This window comes from Mauremys reevesii, linkage group 2, assembly GCF_016161935.1.
Source record: "Mauremys reevesii isolate NIE-2019 linkage group 2, ASM1616193v1, whole genome shotgun sequence".
Taxonomy (NCBI): domain Eukaryota; kingdom Metazoa; phylum Chordata; order Testudines; family Geoemydidae; genus Mauremys; species Mauremys reevesii.
The window spans coordinates 116,070,482-116,094,795 of NC_052624.1; the positions used below are offsets into that span (position 1 = coordinate 116,070,482).

General features: G+C 48.2%; 1 protein-coding gene across 6 annotated transcripts in view; it reads left to right on the plus strand.

Annotated features, from left to right (window-relative positions):
* Window positions 1–10,805, plus strand: part of LOC120398420 — a 44,553-nt gene extending 33,748 nt beyond the window's left edge. Inside the window, exons 1-10 of one of the 6 annotated variants that reach the window (XR_005594375.1) lie at window positions 1,058–1,078; window positions 1,933–2,060; window positions 2,481–2,629; window positions 2,783–2,874; window positions 3,668–3,762; window positions 8,239–8,301; window positions 8,390–8,554; window positions 8,708–9,236; window positions 9,664–9,817; window positions 10,383–10,805. The gene's annotated coding sequence lies outside the window, so the exon portion shown is untranslated. Of the gene's footprint in view, window positions 1–685; window positions 769–921; window positions 1,079–1,932; window positions 2,061–2,480; window positions 2,720–2,782; window positions 2,878–3,667; window positions 3,763–8,238; window positions 8,302–8,389; window positions 8,555–8,707; window positions 9,237–9,663; window positions 9,818–10,382 lie in introns of those variants that run through there. The other 5 variants (XR_005594376.1, XR_005594373.1, XR_005594374.1 and 2 more) reach the window with 5 other exon arrangements.
* Window positions 10,806–24,314: the final 13,509 nt, after the last annotated feature.

Below are 24,314 nucleotides of genomic sequence, written 5' to 3' on the forward strand. Positions count from 1 at the left end.
AAGTTCTTCTTGTCCTGGTTCAGTGGTGACTCTGGGCTTTTAAGGGGACCATGCTCCAGATTCATGCCTTCCTGTCATCCTGGAGCAGCTGGGGAAGCAAGTCCTCTTGGAGGGCCCTGCCCACATCCCTGTTCTCCGGGCTCCCTTGGGGGCAGAGGAAATTAAGGATCTAGCTCTAGCTTCTATCCTCTAGCATCTCCCGCAAAGCGGCTGAGGGGAAAAGAGAGTCCTGGCCCAGGAGGAACTGGGATCTGACAGGAAAATGCTGATGGAGTCCCCTCGCCCTCTCCCATTAGAACTCTGCAGAATTCCCCAGGCTGGGTCATCATGTGGCACAGCTGGCTCTGTTCATCAGTGACCCAGGCAAGGACCTCAGCCGGCAGGCCAGGGAGGGGCTTTACCAGCTCTACCAGCTGCTGCTGCACCAGAGGGGTAATGAGCCCAGCTGGGAAATGGCACCCGATACAAGAGTGAGACTGGGACCCCAGCCAATTTCTCTCAGACTGACCCCAGCTGGAGGATGAGTCTCTGTCTGTCTCTTTCTCTGTTCTACACCCCTCCCCCGCAATTCTGTTGGGCCAGGCACGCAGCGAGGACTCTGCCCAATGTGCAGCCACCAATGGGATTGGGAGGACACAGGTACTGCAACCAGAATGCCAAATGCGTGTGTGTGTCTCTTTCCCAGGGCTGACCATCCAGGAGGCCAAAGAGCTGTGGTGCTGGGACAGCAGGCTCCTGGGCTACAGGAACACGGCCAGGTTGGGGGAGGTAAGGACATTCTGCCAGGGCATGAGACAGCTCAGGGAGTGGGGGTGGCTGGGTCCCCTGCAGTGGCCACTAAATGGAGATGCCGTTCTAGCCCCAGGATTTGGAGCCTGGCTCTGGGTAATCTGCTAATGCCTCACATCCTGTTGGTTTTAGGTCTTTGGCAAGTTCTTCTCGGAGAGGCAGAGAAGATTTTTCCTCTAGACGGAGGGCAGTGCTGGCCATCTACGACCCTCTGCTGTGTGTCAGCCAGGCTGGGCTGCTCATCGCCTACTCCCTCCTGTGGGAAACCCAGCAGCTGATGGGGGACAAGGTAAGCAGCTGCATTAGACTCAGGAGATTGGGGCGGGGCCCAGGCCTCATTGTCATCCTATCGCCATTCGCTGGCCTGGCAGCAAGGAGCCTGGTGGGGAATGAGAGTGAGAGCAGGTGCTACTGGGAATGGAGATGAATTCACCTCCATGAGCAGGAGAAACCAGATTGTCCACAGAGCAGCTCCAATGCAGCTCTTTAGCAAGACTAATTAATGAGAAGCATTACCTCCTCACGAACTTATGTTCTTAGGGTATGGTGCTTTTGCTCTTGGGAAGAGCAGACGAGTCCCCTAAGTGCCCTCTGCGAGCCTCTCCTGTCCCACAGGGCCTCACCCAGTTCCCAGTTGTCTAGTGTCCATGTCAACCAAGCCACCACCTCGAGAGAAGGGGAGGATTCAGTCAGCAGGGGCTGCTGATCTGCCCCATTCACCAGGGCTGCCATCCTGTGGTTTCAGCATTATAGTGTGGGATGACTTGGGGCAAGAGCTCAACCTCCTTGCAACCCACTTCACTGCTGCCAGAATCCCTCCTGCCCCCCCGATAGAGCCCCCTTCCTGCCCAACCTGGGTGGGGGTGGAGGAGAGGGTTCTGAGAACTTGAGCTATGCTTTGGAGGTGGAACAGCTGTCAAGGGCACTGAGAGTGAGTTGGCAGGAGCTCAGCCTACAGGAGGGGGGTTGGCACTGGAGGTCACTAGCAAGGAAAAGAAGACTCCATTCTCGGGGTCAGGAGGTGAATCCATCCCTCAGAAGTGGGCAGGTGCTGGTTGGAAATGCTGCTGGTTCCTGGTGCCCTTAATTGCCCCTGATTCCTCGGAGAGTTTGAGTCTCTAACAGGTTCTCGTTTCCTTGCAGCAGGAGGACGTCACGGCCAAAGTGATGCACCAGCTCCGCATCATCCGGCACTTGTGCCAGGTGCCTGAGGCACTGCATGGGCTGTGCCTCTGTGGCCACCAGGAACTCCCACCCGCTCCCTGCTGCAGGTACTGCTCTGGCTCACGGTAAATGGGGAGCTAAAGGATGGGGAAATGGAGCCCCTGGCACTGACTTAAACGCTCTCTCCTCTCTGTGGAGCAGGGTCCTTCCCTCTGCCCCCTAAATTCCTTCATTTGGGGCAGGAGTGCTTTACCTCACACCCATTCCCTTCCGCTCTTTTTTTGGTCTACCGCATCCCATCCCCTCTGCTCCCAGGCAGTGCTCTCCCTGCCCCATATGGTGCAGAAGGGCCATTAGCCACAGCCCCTATCCCCACTGAAGCTCGGAAAGCTCCACTTTTGAGGAGGTGGTGGTGGTTCAGAGGCTCAGGGTTAGCGTCACCTCCTGCCCTTTATACTTCCCTTGACTCTTCTATAGAGTCTCTTGGTGTGAAATGAATAGGAGCCGCCTTCCCGTCTGTCTTCCAGGCCCTGGGATCTGGCACAGCCTCCCAGACTGGCACAGCCTGCAGATGAGCCACCTCCGGGAGCAGTGGGGACACATCACCTCGTCCCATCAAAGCAAGCAATGGTGGGTCTCAGAGAGGCTAGATGGAAGACCCCACTCCCTCCTGGAGGTAAGAGCCATTTACTGCTTGGGGTATGTAGGTCTCTTGGGGGAGAAATGGGATCCCCGATGCATAGCCTGGCTGAGAGTTTCCCCCATCCCTGGCTCCCAGCTCTGGGACAGAGATGTCTCCATCATTGTTCCACCCTGGTTTTGTTTCTAGGAAGGGGCTCCCCAGAGATGTCCTCGAACATGGACTCCTACGAGCATTTCCGCTGGGAGGCTCCAGCCCCTCGGGCATGAAGAGAGCATCAGGTAGTTGTGGCATCTCTGTTCTCCAGCTCCACTTCCCACAGCAGGGCAAACGAACCCTTCAGCTTCCAGAATCCCAACGCTTTGACCTCCTTCCACTTAGCAGTGGGGTTTCTCCAACCCCCTCACCACATCTGTCAGCCTCTGAATGATGAAGGGCCTGAATGTCAGTTACCAGAACAAGCACTCTCCATTTCCAGGCAGTGGGGCCTGTGTGTACTCAGCCCCTCTGGAAAACAGGTCTGAAATGGGGAGCAAGGACCCCAGCCCAGTAATAGTAGGAGTGGGCAGAGCAGGCCTGTAACAGGGTGCTTTCCCCTGGGCTGCACAGCCTTGGGCTTAGCCATGGTGATTACAGAATGAGCTTTAACTGAGAGGCACTATGTACCTTCCTATAAAGAGCCAGTCTTCAGTGGTGATACAGCCCAGCTGGGGTATCAACAGGAATGAGAATGAGGTAGGTAGTTCAGAGCAGCAAGGAAAGCCTAGAGGGAACTTGAGAAGAGAGGTAGGAAGTGCCCAGGGAAAACTGCAGCAAAGAGAAAGGAGCAGACCTAGGTATTGGGTTCAGGGCCCTCTGTGAGGAATGCCTTCCTTGCAGATGCTGTGCTCTGGTTCCTGGACTCTGCCAGGAAGCCCAGCTCCCATCCCTAGCAGCTTGGCTCTTCCCTACGTGCTGTGTACCAGGCCCTCTGCAGAGAACGGCTCTGGGCAAGGACTGCAGAGCCAGCTGTCATCCTGGTAGGTGCAGCCCCAGATTCCATAACCCTGACCCATGGTCTCCCTCCACTGACAGGCTCTGAACAAGGCCTGTGCAGAGCCATGGATGCCATGCTGAAGAGCTTGCTGACAGCAACCCCCAGCACAGACAATCTCCAGCACATCTTGGAGGTGAGCATAATGGTCAGGGGCAGCAGGAATTTTACCTTAGCCCTGGGGAGGCCTGGAAATGAGAGACAGGATGATCCACGTTTCCACTGTGTCCTGCTACTTGAGAGCCATCAGTGCAGGGCAGTGTTGGGGCACTTCCACCTTCAGGGATAGAGGGAAGGCGCTGGTGCTTGACAACAGCGAGGGTTAGGCTAAAAGGGGTAAAAACAAGGGTGATGTCGTGCTAGGAGTCTACTACAGACCACCTAACCAGGTGGAAGAGGTCGATGAGGCTTTTTTTAAACAACTAACAAAATCATCCAAAGCCCCAGATTTGGTGGTGATGGGGAACTTCAACTATCCAGATATATTTTGGGAAAATAACACCGCAGGGCACAGACTATCCAATAAGTTCTTGGACTGCATTGCAGACAATTTTTATTTCAGAAGGTTGAAAAAGCTACTAGGCGGGAAGCTGTTCTAGACTTGATTTTTAACAAATAGGGAGGAACTCATTGAGAATTTGAAAGTAGAAGGCAGCTTGGGTGAAAGTGATCATAGAGTTTGCAATTCTAAGGAAGGGTAGAAGGGAGTACAGCAAAATAGAGACAATGGATTTCAGGAAGGCGGATTTTGGTAAGCTCAGAGAGCTGATAGGTAAGGTCCCATGGGAATGAAGACTGAAGGGAAAAACAACTGAGGAGAGTTGGCAGTTTTTTTCAAAGGGACACTATTAAGGGCCCAAAAGCAAGCTATTCCACTGGGCTGGAAAGATAGAAAATGTGTCAAAAACCACCTTGGCTTAACCACGAGATCTTGCATGATCTAAAAAATAAAAAGTCATATAAAAAATGGAAACTAGGACAGACTACAAAGGATGAATATAGGCAAACAACACAGGAATGCAGGGGCAAGATTAGAAAGGCAAAGGCACAAAATGAGCTCAAACTAGCTATGAGAATAAAGGGAAACAAGATTTTTTTTATCAATACATTAGAAGGAAGAGGAAGACTAAGGACAGGGTAGGCCCACTGCTCATTGAGGAGGGAGAAACAGTAACAGGAAACTTGGAAATGGCAGAGATGCTTAATGACTTATTTGTTTCGGTCTTCACTGAGAAGTCTGAAGGAATGCCTAACATAGTGAATGCTAATGAGAAGGGGGTAGGTTTAGAAGATAAATAAAAAAAGAACAAGTTAAAAATCACTTAGAAAAGTTAGATGTCTGCAAGTCACCAGGGCCTGATGAAATGCATCCTAGAATACTCAAGGAGCTCATAGAGGAGGTATCTGAGCCTCTAGCTATTATCTTTGGAAATCATGGGAGACGGGAGAGAATCCAGAAGACTGGAAAAGGGCAAATATAGTGCCAATCTATAAAAAGGGAAATAAAAACAACGCAGGAAACTACAGATCAGTTAGCAGGGGCGGCTCTAGGTATTTTGCTGCCCCAAGCACGGCAGGCAGGCTGTTTTTGGCGGCTTGCCTGTGGGAGGTCCCCGTTTCTGCGGATTCAGCGGCATGCCTGTGGGACGTCTGCTGAAGCCGCGGGACCAGCGGACCCTCCGCAGGCATGCTGCCGAAGGCAACCTGCCTGCCACCCTCGCGGCAACCGGCAGAGTGCCCCCCGTGGCTTGCCGCCCCAGGCACGTGCTTGGCGTGCTAGTGCCTGGAACCGCCCCTTCCAGTTAGTTTAACTTCTGTGCCAGGGAAGATAATGGAGCAAGTAATTAAGGAAATCATCTGCAAACACTTGGAAGGTGGTAAGATGATAGCCAGCATGGATTTGTAAAGAACAAATCGTGTCAAACCAATCTGATAGCTTTTTTTGATAGGATAACGAGTCTTGTGGATGAGGGAGAAGTGGTGGATGTGGTATACCTAGACTTTAGTAAGGCATTTGATACTGTCTCGCATGATATTCTTATCGATAAACTAGGCAAATACAATTTAGATGGGGCTACTATAAGGTGGGTGCATAACTAGCTGGATAACCGTACTTAGAGAGTAGTTATTAATGGTTCCCAATCCTGCTGGAAAGGTATAACAAGTGGGGTTCCACAGGGGTCTGTTTTGGGACCGGCTGTGTTCAATATCTTCATCAACGACTTAGACATTGGCATAGAAAGTACGCTTATTAAGTTTGCAGATGATAACAAACTGGGAGGGATTGCAACTGCTTTGGAGGACAGGGTCAAAATTCAAAATGATCTGGACAAATTGGAGAAATGGTCTGAGGTAAACAGGATGAAGTTTAACAAAGACAAATGCAAAGTGCTCCATTTAGGAAGGAAAAATCAGTTTCACACATACAAAATGGGAAGAGACTGTCTAAGAAAGAGTACGGCAGAAAGGGATCTAGAGGTTATGATGGACCACAAGCTAAATATGAGTCAACAGTGTGATGCTGTTGCAAAAAAAGCAAACGTGATTCTGGGATGCATTAACAGATGTGTTATGAGCAAGACATGAGAAGTCATTCTTCCGCTCTACCCTGCGCTGGTTAGGCCTCAACTGAAGTATTGTGTCCGGTTCTGGGCACCGCATTTCAAGAAAGATGTGGAGAAATTGGAGAGGGTCCAGAGAAGAGCAACAAGAATGATTAAAAGTCTTGAGAAAATGACCTATGAAGGAAGGCTGAAAGAATTGGGTTTGTTTAGTTTGGAAAAGAGAAGACTGAGAGGGGACATGATAGCAGTTTTCAGGTATCTAAAAGGGTGTCATCAGGAGGAGGGAGAAAACTTGTTCATCTTAGCCTCTAAGGATAGAACAAGAAGCAATGAGTTTAAACTGCAGCAAGGGAGGTTTAGGTTGGACATTAGGAAAAAGTTCCTAACTGTCAGGGTGATTAAACACTGGAATAAATTGCCTAGGGAGGTTGTGGAATCTCCATCTCTGGAGATATTTAAGAGTAGGTTAGATAAATGTCTATCAGGGATGGTCTAGACAGTATTTGGTACTGCCATGAGGGCAGGGGACTGGACTCGATGACCTCTCAAGGTCCCTTCCAGTCCTAGAATCTATGAACAGGGCTCCGCCTGGTCCTATTGAGCACTAACTTCAAGGCCCCAGGTAGGCTTGCGGAGTGAGAGCATCAGACCCCGTGAGGTCCAGGAGAAGGCCCTCAGAGAAGAGCACTGGCTCCTTCCTAGGAAGCTGCTGAGACTCTCAAGGAGGGATTCATCCCTTCTCTCCCACGAACACACAGGATTGTAAGGAGCACAGGACGTTGTTCTTTATCCAGCAGAGACCTGTCCTAGCTCTCACCCATAAACCTGGGAGAGAGCTGGGAACTTGACCGGGTCCTCCCCCTGCATTTGCCCTGGTACACTCTCTTCTCCCCTCCTGCCTTGACTATTTAGCTATGGCTCTATGCACATGAAACAAACGGGAACTTCTTCTCTATCTCTACGCTAAACTGGTTTATTAAGTCTGACCCCTCAACATATTTCAGGGGGCGTATTTCCAGTACATGTACAGAACTCATTATACCCCACTCAGACCTACATCACACAAGGATATTCATCACCAGAGTGTTGTCAGCTTTCCAAACATAAGAAGGGCCATACTGGGTCACACCCAAGGTCCATGTAGCCCCATATCCTGTCTTCTGGCAGTGGCCAATGCCAGAAGAAATGCCCCAGAAGAAATGAACAGAACAGGTAATGATCAAGTGGTCCATTCCCTGTCATCCATTCTCAGCTTCTGGCAAACAGAGGCTAGGGACAGCATCCTTACCCATCCTGGCTAATAGTCATTGATGTACCTATCCTCTGTGAGTTTACCTACTTCTTTGTTGAACCCTGTTATAGTCTTGGTCTTCACAACATCATCTGGCAAGGAGTTCCACAGGCTGACTGTGCGTTGTGTGAAAAACTACTTCCTATTTTTAGTTTTCAACCTGCTGCCTATTAATTTCATTTGGTGACCCCAGTTCTTGAACGATGCGAAGGAGTAAATAACACTTCCTTATTTACTTTCTCCACACCAGTCATGATTTTAAAGACCTCTATCATGTCCCCCCCTTAGTCATCTCTTTTCTAAGCTGAAAAGTCCCAGTCTTCTTAATCTCTCCTCATTTGGCAGCTGTTCCAAACCCCTCCAGATCCCTTTCTTGAGTGGTAACAGCTAATTTAGATCCCATCGTTTTATATGTAGAGTTGGGATTGTATTTTCCAATGTGAATTTCTTTGCATTTATAAACACTGAATTCTGAACATTGAACATTGCCATTTTGTTGCCCAGTCACCCAGTTTGGTGAGATCCTTTTGTAGCTCTTTGCAATCTGCTTGGGATTTAACTACCTTGAGTAGTTTGGTTTTTTTTATCATCTGAAAATTTTGGCACCTCACTGTTTACCCCTTTTTCCAAATCATTTATGAATATGTTGAATGACACTGGTCTCAGTTCAGACCCCAGGGGGACACCACCATTTACCTCTCTCCATTCTGAAAACTGACCATTTATTCCTACCCTCTGTTTCCTATCTTTTAACCAGTTACCAATCCATGAGAGGACCTTATGATGTACCTGTCTGGCACAATAATTCTGCACTGAATCAGTTGAGTCAATTGTTTATTCTTTGCGGTTCAGACCCTCTGTTCTCCCCCTGGGGTGACAGAACCCTGATCATCACATCTGTCTTTCAGGCTCTGTCCCAGCCTCTCACAGAGATGTATCCTGCAGCCAGCCCAGCTCAGGGAGCAGTGGGGACAAGTGATCTCCTCCTGTCAGACCAAGCAACATGGGTCTCATTGAGGCTCAGATGGAAGATCCCAATGGGATCCAGGGATCATCCTATGCATCTCCTGGAGGTAAGAACTGTCGACTCTTCGTGCCACTTGGGGCTTTTGCAACAAACAAGGGGCTCCTGCTACATATCCTGGTTGGGAGCTTTCGCTATCCTTGGATCCCAGCCCTGGTACAGAGACCTATTTCTCATCATGATATCCTCATTTTATTCTCAGAGGATGTGTCCAGGATCCTGGATAATGTTTTCTGCAGGAGGTTTGAATGGGGAGAGATCACTCACTGTCATGACCCAGAGGCCTTCAACCCAGGGCTGTAGGGTTCATGGAAGCAGCCACACTCCAACCCTCCACCTGGAAGCCTGCTGAAAATTGCTTACCTAGGACCCATGAAGTTCAGCCCCAGTCAGAGGCTCCGCTCCTGAGGTTCTAGTGAAGGGGTCCCAGAGAAGCTAATTGGCTCTCTGGCCCTGCTTAAGGCAGCAGCAGGTGACTGAACACCAGGGCTGCTCCCTGTTCTGGACCGTGTGCTGCTGGTTTCTGCTGCCGCTCCCCTGGCTTGATTTCCTGGCATCTGATTTGTGGTTTTGATTGCAAGTTTCTCTTGTGCTTCTGATCTTCCAGTATCCTGACCCAGCTGATTCCCAACTGACATCCATCCGACGAAGTGGGTATTCACCCATGAAAGCTCATGCTCCAAAACGTCTGTTAGTCTATAAGGTGCCACAGGACTCTTTGCTGCTGTCATGTGAGTGTGGACTCTGGCTCTGACCAGTAGGTCTGGCTGCCCTTGACCCAGCCATGACATTGAATTTTGTACAATTTCTCCAATGCTCTTTTTTGCTCTCCAGCAAGAGACACCAGTACCTTGGCTCCCAAAGTCCTGGTTGCCTGCTATTCAAGGGCTGAGGGGTAGTGCTTGTATTGCCCCTCCCCCCACCCGAGCTGCTTTTCCTATGGGAATCTCTCTAGAGCAGAGGAGAAATCTCCTCTTCTCTTAGGATCAGTCCTGGCAGTAATTCCACCCACCCTGGCCTCAGCTCAGCTACTTTGTTTACCTGGGATCGGGGACCACTTCTGAAGCCCTTAGCATGTGGGTGGAGGTGGGAGCAAAGGCTGAAGCTCCAGCAGTTTCCACCAAAGAACACCACCTTGTCTTTCTATGGTCCGACTAGGGCTCACCATCCATCTTGGAGCTGAACGCCAGATGGGAGCTGATAGATTGTTTATCCCGGTCCTAGCCATGTGTGGTGCATCTTCTCCTGGCCCTCTCTGGCACACAGCTCCATCCCACACAAAAACATGGCCCACCAAGAACAATCTGTAATGGTAGGTAAGTCAAACCATGGCCACATACAGATACCTTGGGCATCCATGGGGACTGAATCTGGGCCCTTCACTGCCAAGAGCACAACTCACTCCATTATGGTAGTGACCCCTACCAGCCCCTCTGAGGGGGTCAGTATTATCTCTGTTAACTGGCGCACAGGCATGGAAAGCAACTGGCTGCAAGGTCACACACAACATCACTGACAGAGGCAGGAAGGAAGCATGGTACTGATACCAGTCCAGCTCCGATCACTAGACTCCACCCACTTCCAAAGCCAGAGAACCCAGGAGCCCTGAGTCCCCTGACTCTGACAGCTAGGCCTTAAATGACAAGACCAACCTCCCTCCCCCTCAGGAAGCCATAGAAGGGACCATCTGCTGAGCTCCCCTTTGCAATGGCACTGCCAGAGACCATTGCTAGTGGGTGCCAAGTAATTGAGCAGGAAACTCCTTGAGAGACTCCTAGAGACTTGCAGGTGTTTCACTGTGACCCTCTGGGAGCCATGGAAAGAAAGCTGCATGGAAGAGACTCTCCGGCTCTAACAAAGGGTTTCTATTCTCCTAGAGAGTCAGCCAGTGAAGCCAGTTTGCAGAATGTGGAAGAGCTGTTTGGCGATGGGTTGGAGGATTCACCATGTAGGTGGCAGCAGCTGCAGTGCCTGGGGTCTCCATGGGCCAAGGCTCCACTCCTGACACACCAGGCTAATCTCCCACTGCTCTCAGGGGGCTTTGGCTTTAGCTGCTGGGCCTGCGTGCCTAGAGAGAAGACTCCAGTATTTCCATCAGGCTGCTCAATGGCAAATATAGCCATCTACAGAAGTGAAGAAGAATGGAAGTGAAAGAGTAAAGCTGGACCATCCGCTGAGCTGCTGCAATCAAGTGAGCAGAGCTGGGGAGAGAAGAGGGAGAACGCGAAGGTGGCTGGTGGCAGTAAGGAGGAAAAGCAGTTTGGGAGCCAGGAGTGTAGAAATAAATAGTTAAAGATGAATACTGCGGGCTTTGTCTTGTGTGGTGAAGGATTGAAAATGAGTCTCTTTGCTATCACACTCAACTTTAAAATAGCCTGGTACAATGACAGGGCAGGTCTATAAAGGTAAGAGGTCACTTTAAGGGCTTGACATCCCAGATTCTGTCGCTATTGTATGCTTCTATCAACATGATCTCAACCCAACAAATCCCTGAGGTGGTAGCAGTAGTGAGCTCTTGTCCTCTTTTTCTAGACTAACCACCAGAAAAAAGACACAATACATGTGGCCAAGGAAATGGAGAGGCATGGGGGTCACTCGCAGTGTTTCCTGTTAATATGGCTCTTGTTGGGGAGCATGGCAGGTTACTTTGGACTAGGTAGGAGCCAGAAACCTGCACATCCTGAGGCTCCAGAGACCTCTCTCTAGATCCCAGAGCTTATGTATGTGTCCTCTCCTGCCATACTCGCCTGTTGGTGACTAATGCAGTCACAGAGTTCAGGCTCAGTGTCATGCATTCCTCAGGAGGACTTAAGCTGCAATGGATCCTCTTGTGCATGGGCTGAGTGGGCAACCTCTCTATGCCATATCTGGTTTCCAGCCCATACCCACTAAGGAGGAGGTGATGGACTTACCCCAAAGGTGGGTGTGGGAAGAAGCAGAGTGAAGAGATGATCAGAAAGCCATCCCATAGCATTCCTCCTAGAGTCATTCCAACAACCACCTGGCTCCTTCCTGCCGTAGGCCGCAGCCCCTAGGTTCCATAAGGAATTTCTGAATTAACCTTCTAGAAAGCTGCCTCTGGCTCTCTACAAGCTCTCACACAGCCCTATCATGAGAGGTAAGGAATAAGGTCCTGCCTCCCCAGCTGCTCTGGGGAATCTTCTCAGAAATCACTGCAGGGCGTTATGCATCTCTACAAACAGAGCACTTTGCACTGTGTTGTCAAGAAGCTGCACCACTCAGGTTACAGGGCCCATGTCTGGGGCTGAAGCCCTTGGGCTTCAATTTTGGCCTCCCCACACAGGGTGGTGGGACTCGGGCTTTGGCTTTCCCCCACACCTGGAGGGGTGGGGCTCAGGAGGGCTCAGGCTTCAGTTTCCCCTCCTGGGGTCGTTTAGTAATTTTTGTTGTCAGAAGGGAGTTGGAGTGCAATGAAGTTTGAGAACCCCCGCATTAGATAAACCATTACCAGTTTTACATTCTTGGTTATTGAGAACCCCAGGACCTCGAATGGATAAGGATCAACCTGCTAACTAACACAGCCCTGCAGATGAACCGGTGGGGGGCTGGCACAGTTCACTGAATCCAAACCAGAGAGCAGGAAACGTTTCTCCTTTTGCACTTGTCTGTGACTTGTGGGAAGAAATTAGGCTAGCACGGGGAACTTCCTACCAGGAGACAGACAGGAGGTCTCCCTTAGCCAGGAGTAAATCATCCTTGGAGATTTTGAAAAATTATAGATACTTTTCTAATGCAAAGTTTTGTACTCAACTAGGGGTGACTCTATTGTGGGCCTCCTTGTGGTGGATAAAGATGAACTGATCACTGGACTGGATGTTCGTGGCTGCTCTGGGGCCACTGATCATGACTTGACTGTATTCAGTAAAGACCAGTAAAGAGGTTTTGGAACAAATTGATAAATTAAACAGCAATAAGTCACCAGAACCAGATGTCAAGTATCAGAGGGGTAGCCGTGTTAGTCTGGATCTGTAAAAGCAGCAAAGAGACCTGTGGCACCTTGTAGACTAACAAAAGTTTTGGAGCATGAGCTTTCGTGGGTGAATACCCACTTCGTCGGATGCATGAGTTTCTGAAGAAACTCAAATGTGAAATTGCAGTACTATTAACTAACTGTGGTATGTAACCTATCCTTTAAATCAGCTTCCGTACCAGATGACTGGCGTATAGCTAATATGACACTAATGTTTTCAAAAGGTTCCAGAGATGCTCCTGGCAATTACAGGCCACTAAGGCTAACTTCAGTATCAGGCAAATTGGGTGAAATGATAGTAAAGAGCAGAATTATTAGACTCATAGATAAACACAATTTGTTGGGGAAGAGTGAACATGGTTTTTGTAAAGGGAAATCATGCCTCACAAATCTACTAGAATTCTTTGAGGGAGTCAACAAGCATGTGGATGAAGGTGATCCAGTGGATATAGTGTACTTAGATTTTCAGAAAGCCTTTGATAAGTTCCCTCACCAAAAGCTCAGAAGTATAATGGGATAAGATGGAAGGTCCTTTCTGGGATAGGTAACTGGTTAAAAGGCAAGAAAGAAAGGGTCTGACTAAATGATCAGTTTTCAGAATGGAGAGAGGTAAATAGTGGTGTCCCCCAAGGGTCTGTACTGGGACCAGTACTGTTCAACATACTCCTAAGTGATCTGGAAAAGGGATAAACAGTGAGGTGGCAACATTTGCAAATGATACAAACCAGCTCGAGTTTCAGAGTGGTAGCCATGTTAAGCTGTATCAGCAAAAAGAATGTGGAGTCCTTGTGGCACCTTAGAGACTAACAAATGTATTTGAGCATAAGCTTTCGTGGGCTAAAATCCACATCTCATGAAGTGGGTTTTAGGCCACGAAAGCTTATGCCCAAATAAATCTGTTAGTCTCTAAGGTGCCACAAGTAAACCAACTCAAGTTAGTTAGGTCCAAAAGAGACTGCAAAGTGTGGCAAAGGGATCTCCCCAAACTGGGTGACTGGGCAAGAAAATGGCAGATGAAATTCAATGTTGATAAATGCAAAGTAATGCACATTGAGAAACATGATCCCAACTCTACATCTAAAATGATGGGGTCTAAATAAGCTCTTACAACTTAAGAAAGAGATCTTGGAGTCATTGTGGATAGTTCTCTGAAAACATCCACTGAATGTGCATCGGCAGTCAAAAAAGCAAACAAAATGTTGGGAAATCATTAGGAAAGGGAAAGGGATTGTTACCCCAAAATCTCTGTGTGGAATAATAAGATACAAGAGGTTCGACTCCTACCAGCATCTATCAGCTGGGAGAATTAGAAATCTGTGTGCCTCCTGCCCGAGTTGCATTGAAATAAAGAAGAGAGAGTATATAACCTTTAATAGAAAGATGATTTATTAAGGGATAGATACAACTGGGGGAAGATTCACTATGGGGAACACTACAAATACCCATGAATAAATTCCAGCAAGGGTTATAATGCCCAGGCCCTTAAACGGTCCCTTGGCTAAACTAATAAATGCCCGGAAAATAATTACTGTCTCTCTTCTAGCTGCAGATGGAGGACACGGGCAACGGATGGTCCATCTCAGGAGATCAACAGATCTGAGCAGATAGCACAGTCTTCATTGATCCTTTGATACTTACCTGACTCCAGTAATCCACCAGAGTCCTTGACAGATGTTAGCAGCCGAAGTCTTGATCTAATTGTAACTCCCAAAGAGATTACATAGATTCCTGGAGCTCTGTCTGCTGGCAGCTCAGGGAGGAGGAGCCAAGGCAAACTCAGAGTCTGCCCAGCAACCAATAGGGAGTGAGATGCCCCTCCCAGGGAGTTGAGGAGAGGGGAGAAGCCATTTTGAGGAGAGGCTAGAGCCATCCAGGGCAAGGACAGGACTGGCTGTGAGGGGGGCTGGTGAGTCCCAGGCCTGCAAGCAGGGTTCCCCCTGAGAACTGGCCTCTATGGATCTGATCGCAGATCCCTCAGCTGGGTTTTTCTTCCCCACGGATGATTCCCAATTGTTACATTTGCTGAGAAATTTTCCCAGCCAGGCTGGGTTCACCTCCAGCTCCCCTGGTGAGACCAGTCCCCACATGGTCGGTGCTGCTAGTCCAGGGCTGCTGCCTGCAGAGTCTGTGACTGGAGGCTGGGCGAGGAGGCGACAGTTTGGATGTTAGTGTAGTTATATAACCTACACCTTGAGCCCTGCACCCCTTTGTGGTGAGGAGAAATCCTGGGACCAACGCAGCCTGATTCCTGCCTGAGGAGGATCCCTGTCAGCAGACAGCAGCCACTCTGCAGTGACTGAGGAGTCCAGCGTCATCCTTAACCCTAAAGATCATTTATGGAGTTTGTAAGTGCACTGTCTTTAGTTAGTTAGTCAGGGAATTTGTTTTGGGGACCCTCTACTCCCTGAACTGTGTCCTCAAGCCAGGGAGTGCAGATTTGAGGATTTTATAACCTACTGTTTATTACACCTGTGGAGGGATTTACCACCTCCTCCCACTTGTGGGTCCTTTGGGCTGTACTGAACCCAGTCAGCCACACTGCTAAACCACTGCAGAGAATTTTATAGGTCATCAAGGGCCCCATCTGCGGATCACACTGACTGTGTGGAACCCACCGGTGCCTTTACTTGTAGAGCCCCTCTCCACCTGATTACCTTCTTTAATGGCAATTTGCTTACAGGTTCTGATGAACAGGTCTGGGTTTTTTCGGATCCCGCCACCCACTCAGCAGGGTGAATCTGTTTTTCTTTTTTGTTATAAAATTATTTGGCGGTGCCTCCACCCCCCTCGCTCCTTCCTGGCAGGGTCACCAGGGCAGCTTGGGCGGAAAATTCTAACTACAGAGAAATCCCCACTTACTTGCCAAATAGTTAAAAACTTCCAAAAAATAACACAACACATAAAAATATATTTAACACAACAATTATATTAAACAGGCAACAAATACAACATAACAGGGTAAAACACTGTTTTTAGGGTCACCGGTGCCCACACTTAAAATACCCGTGACTTGATGTAACAAGTGTAAAATTAGTGTCCTGTTGGTACGCTGCTCTGCTGGGGCCCTTGATAACCTATAAAATTCTCTGCAGTGGTTTAGCAATATGGCTGACTGGGTTACATAATGCCGCACAAAGAACCTGGACGTGGCTGCCTTGATGGTGAACGGCCCCTGCGTCACCACTAACAGTCCCGTATACGCTCTCTGAGGCGCGCATTCCTGAGGCACACTCTGACAGGCCCCGCTCCCAACCGGTTCCAGCAAGTTCTCTGTCCCTCAGGTTCCGTGAGGAAAACAGAGTTTTGGCGGGAAAATGCCATGAAGAAAGGGTACCCTAATGGAGTTCAAACCCTTCCTATCATATGCGCCATCTTGAATTTCTAAACTCCATTTTGAATTGCAGCAACATTCATAACAGAATATGACCATGTACCAAAATCACCTTACCGGATAGATAAGAAGACAGAACTGTAATATTGCCTCTCTATAAATCTATGGTATGTCCACATCTTGAATACTGGAGCTGGTCTCAAAAAGAGATACTGGAATTGGAAAAGGTACAGAAAAGGGCAACCAAAATGATGAGGGATATGGAACAGCTTCTGTATGAGGTGAGATTAATAAGACTGGGTGGAGTCTTCAGCTTGGAAAAGAGGTGACTAAGGGGGGATATGATAGAGGTCTGTAAAATGATGATAGGTATGGAGAAAGTAAATAAGGAAGTGTTATTTACTCCTTCTTGTAATGCAAGAACTAGGGGTCACAACATGAAATGAATAGGCAGCAGGTTTGAAACAAAAAAAGGAAGTATTTTGTAAGACAACACAGTCAACCTGGGGAAACTCTTTGCCAGAGTACGTTGTGAAGGCCAAGACTATAACAGAGTTCAGCAAAGAACTAGATAAGTTCATGGAGGATAGGTCCATCATTGGCTATTAGCCAGGATGGGCAGGGATATAAAACCATGCTGTTGAAGTGTCCCTAGCTTCTGTTTGCCAGAAGCTGGAAATGGGCGACAAGGGATGGATCACTTGATGATTACCTGTTCTGTTCATTCCCTCTGGGGCACCTGGTATTGACCACTGTGGGAGGATAGGATTCTGGGCTGGATGGACCATTGGTCCGATCAGTATGGTTGTTCTTATGACCAATAGAGGGCAGTCCCAACCAGCAGTATTTATATTTGATGCACTGAAAGGGCTAAATTTCCAGGGCTGACCAAAATGATTAGTGAAAGTGTTTTGGAGCAAACCAATTAAATGGAACAATGTGAATGAAAATTGGGAGCTGTTGTTTAAGGAGCTTGTTAGATGGGGCATAAGCCACATTGCATGATTAGCTGAGCTTGCAATGGCCTTCCGCTCAACTCGCTGACATTTCTCTGTCTGTAAATGTGGTAACCGTTTTAAAAATCTAGATCCAATCAATTACAACATGTCAGGGAACATTTTAAGCAATGGTCTGATCATTGGGTTGATGACAGTAAACAGGAGATTCCCATAGGGCTCCCCTCCCACCCTCTCTCAATGTCTCCCGCCACCCCTGCAACAGCCACCTCATCCTCTCTCCCTTTCTGTCCCTCCATCCTCTGCAAACTTTCAAAGATGGATGCCTTGTGATGGCCTTCGTTTGTGGGGAAGTTGCCTAGTGATCAGGGTTTCGGCCCTTCGACATGCGGTGGAGGAGCCCAGGGCCTCCTACTGGGCTCTCACCCAGGCCACTCTGAGGGCAACACAAGGGTGTGACACTTCCTACCAGCCAGTTATTGTCCAAAGTTCACAGTTTATCACAGGAGGCTCTGAAGGTTGTCAGTTCACTGCCTGGCACCTCTTCACAGCTGGGCGTGGCATGGCAGCTCTCCCTCTTGGGGTAGCAGCTGCCTCTGTAATGCTGACAGACCCTGGTTGTCGGGATTGAACTGGGGACCTCTGTAGCTTAGTGCATGAGCCTCTACAGCATGAGCTAAAAGCCAACTGTCTGTTAGCTAAGACTATAGAGCAGACTCATTTTATCTTTCTCTCGAAGTGGTCTCGGTGCCACTAGAGGGGACACACCACCACACCCAGAAGGTGTGTGGGTTAGTTACATTGTTCCCCTAGCTGAGGAAGCACGTCCTGAGCTTCAGAGACTTCTCAGTGGAAATCCTGGATGACCCCTGTAACGATGCGGCCTCTGGTGAGACACTACTGAGAGTATCAATTCAGGACAAATTGCTTGGAGCAGGGCAGTCACAGCCCAAGGCTGGGTGTCCTTTACTATTAAGGCACGCCAAACCAGCCAAACAGAAAGGACTTTGGTTTTACCCCACTGGCTAACCAGAAGTCATACAAGCAATTCCCTCAGATACCCCAGTTCCCTTGTATCACCATCAGCACCTCTCCTTACGGGGATGAATGGTTATGAAAATCAATCCCAATACAGAAAAGGACGTAAGGGTTACAGTGGACGAGAAGCTGGATATGAGTCGACAGAGTGCCCTTGTTGTCAAGAAGGCTAACGGCATTTTGGGCTGTATAAGTAGGGGCATTGCCAGCAGATTGAGGGATGTGATCATTCTCCTCTATTCGACATTGGTGAGGCCTCATCTGGAGTACTGTGTCCAGTTTTGGGCCCCACACTACAAGAAGGATGTGGAAAAATTGGAGAGAGTCCAGCAGAGGGCAACAAAAATGATTAGGGGGCTGGAGCACATGACTAATGAGGAAAGGCTGAGGGAACTAGGATTGTTTAGTAGCAGAAGAGAAGAATGAGGCGGGATTTGATAGCTGCTTTCAACTACCTGAAAGAGGGTTCCAAAGAGGATGGAGCTAGACTGTTGTCAGTGGGAGCAGATGACAGAACAAAGAGTAATGGTCTCAAGTTGCAGTGGGGAGGTTTAGGTTGGATATTAGGAAAAACTTTTTCACTAGGAGGGTGGTGAATTACTGGAATGGGTTACCTAGGGAGGTGGTGGAATCTCCTTCCTTAGAGGTTTTTGAGCCCTGGCTGGGATGATTTAGTTGGGGATTGGTCCTGCTTTGAGCAGAGGGTTGGACTAGATGACCTCCTGAGGTTCCTTCCAACCCTGATATTCTATGATTCTAATACCCCAGTAAAAGAAAAAGATTCTCCCAATCCCAAAGGACCAAGCCCCAGACCCAGGTCAATAGACAAGTCAGATCTCACCTACAAATCACGTTGTTGCCAATCCTTTTGAATCTAAAATCTAAAGGTTTATTCGTAAAAAGAAAGAAATATAGATGAGAGTTAACATTGTTAAAAGAATCAATTACATACAGCAATGGCAAAGTTCTTGGTTCAGGCTTGTAGCAGTGATGGAATAAACTAAAGGCACAAATCAAGTCTCTGGAGTACTTCCACAGATTTGGATGGGTCATTCAGTCCATTGTGCAGAGCTTCAGTTTGTAGCAAAGTTCATGCGGAGGTAAGAAGCAGGATTGAAGACAAAATGGAGGGGTTTCCAGGGCCTTTTATATCGTCTGCCATGTGGAAGGACCCCTTTGTTCTTACTGTGGAAAATCACAGCAGGTGAGGTGGAGTTTGGAGTCACGTGTCCATGCAGGACTCAGTTCTTTACAGGTAGAGCAGCCAATGCTCACATGCTACCATGAACGTTCCCAGGAAGGTTTCTCATATGTGGATTAGAGTCTCCCAAGGTCCATTGTCAGTTAAGTGTTTCTTGATTGGGCACGTAAGCTGAAAATTCCTTTCTAAATGTGAAAGCTATTTGGTAGCCCCCCCCCTTATTAATAGTTTTGCAAATGGCCAGTAGGTGGAGGCAGAAGCCTCCAAAAGGCCTCACGTACACAGTACCTTGAACTTTAGAATTAATCTTCCTTTTGCTGCCAAAGGCAGAAAAAAAATCCTGCTTCAAGCGTTTAACTTGACCAGATAACGGTTTTATGGGGTTCGGTAACCACCAATGAAGTGTTAACACGGCATGGTCTTTGTCTGAGAGTGTATAAAAAGCTTGTGAAACTTGTGTGCAGTAGAGTCTTCTGTATCTATTACAGAGCCCTCCTTTCTTCTGCAGAATAAAGCATTTTTCCTTATCCCTGTTAGGCTGTTATTGGCTCTTAGCTAGGCAGACCCGATATTTTGGTAACATAAAGAAGCTGATCAAGTGCTTCACTAATGCTACTTTGTATCTCAGTGTGTTTGATTCTAATACATAACCAATAGTCATAACTTCAAATGCAAAAATGATGCACACATATGGGCAGCATAATCATAACCAGCAAATTGCAACCTTTTCATAGACACCTCACTTGACCTCTTTTGTACAAGATTTGGTGCAACTATAGGACCTTGGTTGGAACAAAGATCGATACAGTAATGATTCATGTCAATAATGTCCCTACCCCCCACTGGTAACACTGACACACCCCAGTTGTCAGTGAGCAGGATCAAACCTGGGACTTCTAGAGCATAGTGCATAAGCCTCTACAGCATATGCTAAACACCATCTGGCTATTAGTTAAGGTTATAGAGCAGACTCATTTAACTCTCTCTCTAAGTGGTCTCAGTGCCACTAGATGGGCAGAACACCACACCCTGGTGCAACAGGAACAGGTCCTCCCTTCCCTCAGGGAGAAGGACCTTCAGGCAGTTGCTGAGGGAATGATCCTGCTTTCCTTCAGGGCCTGCAATGCAGAGGTCCTTCTTCTTGCCTGGTCTGCCCACAAGTCCTCGTCCAGTCTGCGCACCCCCTGCAGGTGTGATGGAGCTGGGCTGGCTGAGGCCAGAGCAGCTCCTTAACCCCTTGTTCCCCAGTGTGGGGGTTTTTATTCCCCATCACAAGTCCAGACAGGGGGGAAAAAACCTTGAAGAAATAGCTTTCCATCCTCTTATTAGCTAGCAGGCCTAGCAGACCTGGGGGTGTATTTGTCCAAGGAGAGCTTTTTGTTATCTTGGTTACGCCGATCTAATGCTGCAGATGCATATTTTGGGTAGCGAATTATTATCTCATCCAGCAGTGACAATGTGAATTTTGAATCCTCTTTTTTATCCTGGCTTCTCTTTAACTCCTTGGAAGGCAACTTTAGATGCAGCAGGCATTCATTTTCCCTGTGTTGTCCAGGCTTTTCTGTTGCTGGATTCAGGAGGAGCGTTGGTGAGAATCCACTCTCCTGCCTGCAGAACGCTGCATACTAACCAAAAGTATGTTACTTTGGGTCCTGGTTTCCTTCTGTTCCTGGAAGGTGATGTTTGGAAGTTTTTCATGGAACATGAAATAAAGTCAGAGTCACTATTGGTAAATGTCCCCAAAACACGACTTCAGCCTACCCCGCATCAGCCAGATCCAGCCTCTTAATTTCTTTGGTATTGATTTAAAGTCAAATCAGTGTTACTCACACACCTGCATAGGATGTGCGTGTGTGAATCCTCCAAGGGCAGAAGTGAGATGGAGTGTACATGAGACTTTATGAGTGATATGGAAGCATTCCACAGAGTTGGAAATCATGGCCTTGTGGACAGACAGAAAGCAAAGTGGGGGATTCTTTCTCCCTCCCACCATGGCAATACAATGAACATACCCTGTGTTTCATTCCACTGGAAGACACTTCCACACCTGCTGGGTCAAGCCTGCTGCCTGGGACTGCGGGTGCTATAAGTGGCCAGCAGTGGGCCAGAAGGAGGAGGACCATGCAGGAGCTTTTGGAGATAGGGGCAAGGAGGAACAAGGAACACATTGCTTTCAAAGGAGCCAAGGAGGAAAGGGACCTTGTCCATGAAGAGAGACTGCTCCAGGGGTTTCTGGAGGAAGAGAGGAAGAGCAGGGAGCAGGACCGATTGTTCGGAGAGAGAATGCAGGATATGGGGGCCAGCAGGGTGGTTCATCCAGCTCATGTCACAGTGTCAGCACCAGTGCATGTGCCAGCTGTTATGTCTGCAGGTGCACAGGTACATGTAACTATGACAGTGGAATGGTGTTCCTAGTCCTGGTTCACTATGGCTAGAGGGTGGAGTTTGTGGCAGAGCCAGTGAGCAAAATTACAGGTGCGCATAGTGGTTTATGTCATATACTACACATTTTCTGGCCAGACTTAAACTCTCCAATTCCCTGATGAATTTTCTTCTGACACTTAATGGCTTTTATATTTTTGCTCCAGCGATTATTCAGACCCTCAGCCCAATCGGCCAGATCTTGCTTCCACGTGGTGCCTCACTTTCCCCCTCTCTGAAGTGGGGATAATCCTAACCAACAATTAGACAGTGTTTGATCCTCAGATCTTGCTTCCCAAATCCCTGGCTTCCTTGCCCAACACCGGCCCCTTCCCCATTTCCCCAAACTTTCATGCCTATGTTAGTGCCTGTCTCATCCCCCAACTGCAAGGTCTCATACACAGTCTCCTTCCAGCAAGCTGAAACAGCCCCTGGCTCTGGAGCTGGAATCACATGTCCTGAGAGCTTCCCTTGCATGGTGTATTCACTGTGGGCATGAGAAAGGACAACACCCACATGCAGGTAGAAGATCAACCTCCACCTCTGTCCCAGCAGCAGAATGGCCTCTGGTCCCTGCTCCCTCGCACAGCTGGAGCTACTGAGAGGTGGGGTTGGAAGAGCATGAGAACAGCCCATGAGATTAAGAAATGGCAGAGAGAGCCTCTTCCCTCCATGGGACATTACGTTGTCCCTCCGTGGGCAGTCCTTTCTTTCCTCAGGCTGTGCTTTGATTCCTGTACTCTGCCCAGAAGCCCAGCTCCCATCCCTAGCAGCTTGGCTGTTCCATACCCTGCTGTGCACCAGACCCTCTGCAGACAGCTGCTCTGGGCAAGGACTGTAGAGCCAGCTGTCACCCTTGCAGGTGTAGCCCCAGATTCCATAACCCTGACCCTTGGTCTCCCTCCACTGGCAGGCTCTGAGCAAGGCCTTCCCAGACAACATGGATAACAGGCTCTAGATCTTGCTGACAGCAACGCCCAGCACAGACAAACTCCAGCACATCCTGGTGGTGATCAGAATGGGGAGGGGTAGGTGGGGTGTTACCTTATCCCTGGGGACTCCTAGAAAGAAGAGACTAGAAGATCCATGTTTCTCTTGGATCCTTCCAAGTATGCATTCGTGAAATAAACTCACTGGGTGACCTTGGGGATAACTCACTTCCCCATTATGGCATCAATCTTCTCCACTATCAAATCTACCCTAGGGAAGAAGGACATTGTAGGGATATTAAAGAAGGTACTAACAGTGATTTCCCCCAAGTGACAGTGACCCCCCAGCTTCACCAAGTACAAAAATCTTTTAAATTCTTTTGTTAAAACTTGTAAGCTCCTGTCTGCAGAAAACACTGATTGTATCTGTCCTGTGAAAGATACTCTATTACTATGTAAAACTTACAAACAAGTTAATTGACTTTGTTCTTGAAGTAAACACTATGCTGGCCTTAGGCTGTAATTGATACAATGTAAACAAACAGACCCCTGCCCTCTGTGATTACTGGGCTGGGAGTCTCATAGGAATTAACACCCACCCCAAAAGTGGTGGAGACAGTAAATTAAAATATGGTTAATATATGGAATGTATGTTGATGAATGTTTGATGTACGTGAATGGTTAGGGAGGTGCCAGCTTAGAAAGTATCCATCAGCCGAAGAATGTGTCAAGTGGACCACCAGACAAGCCCCGGAGGGTAAACTGGGATCCACCCCAAACACCTGGAAGGAATGTGCCATTTTAGACAGTGTGGAGCCACCAGGAATGTGCCATCTGCTGATTGAGCCAACAACAGCAGGATGAAACGGTTCCCATAGACTAACACAGGAATTAATTCCTATAAAAATGGACTCTAAAAACGGAGGAATTTGAGTCTCTGGTTCTGCTGCCAACCTCCAGGAGCATCAGGTGCATCTGACACAGACTTGGCTCCATCCTCATGACCAAGATACCTGGCCAGTAACTTGGCATGAGCAACTTCTAGGCTAGTAACTATAACACCTATACAGAATATATATATATGTGTGTGTGTGTGTGTGTGTGTGTATAAGGAATAAGTAGTGATAGGAATAAGTAGTTAAACAACGTTGTTTGCTTTTATCTTTTGCCTGACCTTTAAAGGACAACTGCACCTGGGTCCCAGTCACATGCTGTTGCTTGTCACGCCTTCACCCTAGGGAGCTGCATAACGACAGGCTGAAACTAACTGTGCTCTCAAAGGAAATCCTTGGCCTGGATTTAAATTATTCTTCCTAGCAGCAGAAAATGTGGAGATTGATAGATGAGGACCATTATTTGCATTTATCCTGTATGACTCAGGCCCTAGAATATCTTCAGGCAACCATAACATGGGACTGAGCCAGAGCACGTCTTTCGGAACGACATCCACAGGCATTAGAGCCAGTTGGCTAACAGAAAATCTTTCTTCTGCAGTGATGTGGGGTTAAGGGACATGGAGGAAAAGATATGGAGGCTGTGATTAAAGTTTGAGCAGCGAGGTCAAGATAATCGGGACTAGGTCCCAGACGGGCTATCAGAAGACCTGCTGTTTTCTATTCCTGGCTTTGGGACCATGAGCGAGTCTCTTCACTGCTGGGTGCCTCGGTTTCCCCAACTATCAAATAGAGCTAATGAAGGTTTTGTTCTCCCCATTTTACAGGGTGGGAAACTGACAGAGTTGGGACCTATCTACACTACAGGTCTGTAGTGCATTTGTAAGCTGCTGACTGCCACATGTTGTTCAGAGCTTATGGACAGCACAGCTCTTACAGGTGTCTTGGTTCTGTGCTTCTCCCCTATATACCAGCAGGGCTGGACGGCCTTTTCTCACTGTGCTGTGGGGAGCACTGCAGGTCCTGGGTACTAAGAGGCAGAAGAAACT